General features: G+C 45.5%; 1 pseudogene across 1 annotated transcript; it reads right to left on the bottom strand.

Annotated features, from left to right (window-relative positions):
• Positions 1–1,201: 1,201 nt before the first annotated feature.
• Positions 1,202–1,729, bottom strand: Lsm5l1 (LSM5 homolog, U6 small nuclear RNA and mRNA degradation associated like 1; annotated as a pseudogene). The gene has a single exon (XR_015640484.1). The product of XR_015640484.1 is annotated as an LSM5 homolog, U6 small nuclear RNA and mRNA degradation associated like 1 (transcript).
• Positions 1,730–2,441: the final 712 nt, after the last annotated feature.

Genomic DNA, 2,441 nt, shown 5'->3' with positions numbered 1-2,441 from the left:
GATTCCACACGGCCTGCAGCAAGCCCAAGATGCCGCCCTCTGCCTCAGACTCTAAAGCTCTGCTTGTCCTCATCATCTCTACTTCAGGAACACATCCAAAAGAGCCCCAGTTGACCACCCAGACACCAGGCAACTCTTCTCAGCAAGTCCTGGCATCTCTTGCCTGGTTGTGTGCAGTGGCCACTGCCCCGAGTGTATCCTTCCCTTGTTGGCTTTTAGTCATCATTCAGATGGTGTCACTTCACTCAGGACACTCAGGGATCCCTCCTACCCACTCACAATAAGAGCTACTGTCTTGGCAGGGCCCCGTGAAGCTCTGCGCTGGTCTCATTCTCCCTGCGTCCTCTACCCTCCACTGGACTCCGGGTCCACTGGGTCCCTTGGTTCTCCCATGTCCCCTGGACACTTGAAGCACAGTTCGACCTTGCAACTTTTGGCTTCCTGATTTCTGGACCATCTTCCTCCTCATGTCTCCAAACTGGGCCTCCTCCCTTTGTACAGGCCTTGATTTGTCAATTCTCAGAGAGGCCATTTCCAGTGGCTCCATTAGAGCAATTCTTGACTTGATTTTTCTCTTTTAGTTTGAGACAGTGATTCCTTATGTAACCCAGATGGGCCTTGAATTTTTTTTTTTTTTTTTTTTTTTTTTTTTTTTGAGACGGAGTCTCTGTGTAGCCCTGGGTTCTGGCTTCCTGGAACTCACTCTGTACTAGTCTGGCCTTGAAGGAAGAGAGCTGCCAGCCTTTGCTACTGCATCCTGAGTCCTGGGATTAACCACGTGTGCAGTCACTCCTGGTTTGGCCTTAAATCTGTGATCTTCTTGCCTCAGACTTCCAAGATCAAGGACCAAGTCAGGGCCATCATGTCCGAGTGGATTCTTCTTTATCTTTCTGTTTCCCTCTCTGTCTCCTTGTCCTCCTTCTGTTTCTCCTCCTCCTCTTCTTCCTTCTCTTCCTACTCCCCCCTCCTTTTCTTCTTTTGAAGGCACAGTTTGAGGTCCCACAGGCTTACCTCAAGCTTACTATGTTGCTGGGGAGACCTTGAACTCCTTACCCTTCTGTCTTCATCAAGTGTTCAGATCGCAGCAGGCCTGCAACACGATGCCTGGTTTCTGGAGATTGAGTCTAGAGCCTTATGGAGGCTAAGCTGTAGGCTCAGTCCCCACACCTGGACTTTTCTATCCCACCTTCTTGCTTTGCTATTCTTTTTCTTTCTTTCTTTTTTTAAACCAAAACCATCTTTATTTTTTTTAGTCTTTAAAAAACAAGACAAAACAAAACTCTTCTCTTCCCAAAATAACCATGATTAGCTTAGAAAAATGGATGTATATCTTCAGAGTGTTTCCCTTTAACGGAAACTTCATTTTATAGAATCTAAACATTAAAGGTTTGAAAAAAAACAAAGCCAGAATCCAGCATAAGTCAAGGAAATCCACTCAAACTTCAGGCCCTTCTCCAGGAACCAGCATTGTTATATTATTTCCATTTAGTAGAATTTGATCTAATTTTGTAATTCTTCTTCCTTCTGGTGTAATTTCAAACTCTGTGACATCTTCCAACACCATATTGACAAAGTCATCAAATCCTAGAGGTGTACCCACGATGTCTTTATCACTCTTCATCACAATGTGAATTCTTGATCCTATACACTTGGCTACAAGCTCTAGTGGCAGGAGTTGAGACCGGTTCGTGGTCGCGTTAACCGCCATGGCCACGCCGGAAGTGGCCTCTTTTAGTGTTTCTTAATCCAATCTCTCTTCTTAAGCCGTTGACACTTTCAAACATGTCAACCATGGATACCAATCATATCCATCCTAACCCGTCCCCCTCCCTGCTTCATGGCTCTTCTTTCTGTTTTTAAATGACACACCAAGTTCATTTCTCCTTTTTGCTTTCTTTTTTAATAGCACACAGAGGTCAGTCAGGGCTGCCTATTGGAACGCTGACTAATCTTGTTGGCTCCATCTCGGCTGGTAGCCATAGCCACAGTCAGTTCATGTGTGCAATGGCCGGATCATGTCTGGAAGACAGCACTTTACGGCTCTTACAGCCCCGCCCCTTTCCAGCTGCTTCCTGGGCCTTGGGGGTGGGATTGATAGAGAGGTCCCACTTAGCGCTGAGAGCACTGATAGTCACTGCTCATAGTACTTTGGCCACTTGTGGGTCTCTGCATTCGCTGCCGAGCATGGACAAGAGAGGCTTTTTCTTTTTTTTTTTTGGTTCTTTTTTTCGGAGCTGGGGACCGAACCCAGGGCCTTGCGCTTCCTAGGCAAGCGCTCTACCACTGAGCTAAATCCCCAACCCCAAGAGAGGCTTTTTTTGGTTTGAGGTTGAGTGTAACTTTAATTTTTTTCAAAATCCTACTTTTTTTTTTAGTTTAATATATTTTAATAGCAAACTTACAGGAACAACACAGAGACAGACAACGTTAAAAACATGTAT

This window comes from Rattus norvegicus, chromosome 16 (assembly GCF_021556685.1).
Source record: "Rattus norvegicus strain SHRSP/BbbUtx chromosome 16, alternate assembly SHRSP_T2T, whole genome shotgun sequence".
NCBI classification, from domain to species: Eukaryota; Metazoa; Chordata; class Mammalia; order Rodentia; family Muridae; genus Rattus; species Rattus norvegicus.
This window is presented reverse-complemented; position numbering and strand designations above follow the sequence as displayed.